Source organism: Arachis duranensis, chromosome 2, assembly GCF_000817695.3.
Source record: "Arachis duranensis cultivar V14167 chromosome 2, aradu.V14167.gnm2.J7QH, whole genome shotgun sequence".
NCBI lineage: Eukaryota > Viridiplantae > Streptophyta > Magnoliopsida > Fabales > Fabaceae > Arachis > Arachis duranensis.
In genome coordinates, this window is record NC_029773.3 from 61,009,804 (window position 1) to 61,010,147 (window position 344).

Sequence of the window (344 nt, forward strand, 5' to 3'; positions counted from 1 at the left end):
TTGGTGATCCATGCATTGGCATAGAACTCTTGAACCATTAAGATTCTGACTTGTTGAATGGGGTTGGTAAGAACTTCCCAAACTCTTCTTCGGATCTCATGTCGGATCTCCGGATATTCACTCTTTTTGAGTTTGAAAGGGACCTCGGGGGTCACCTTCTTCAAGGCCACAACTTCATAAAAGTAGTCTTGATGCACCATTGAGATGAATCTCTCCATCTCCCATGACTCGAAGGTGGAAGCTTTTGCCTTCCCTTTCCTCTTTCTAGAGGTTTCTTCGGCCTTGGATGCCATAAATGGTTATGGAAAAACAAAAAGCAATGCTTTTACCACACCAAACTTAAA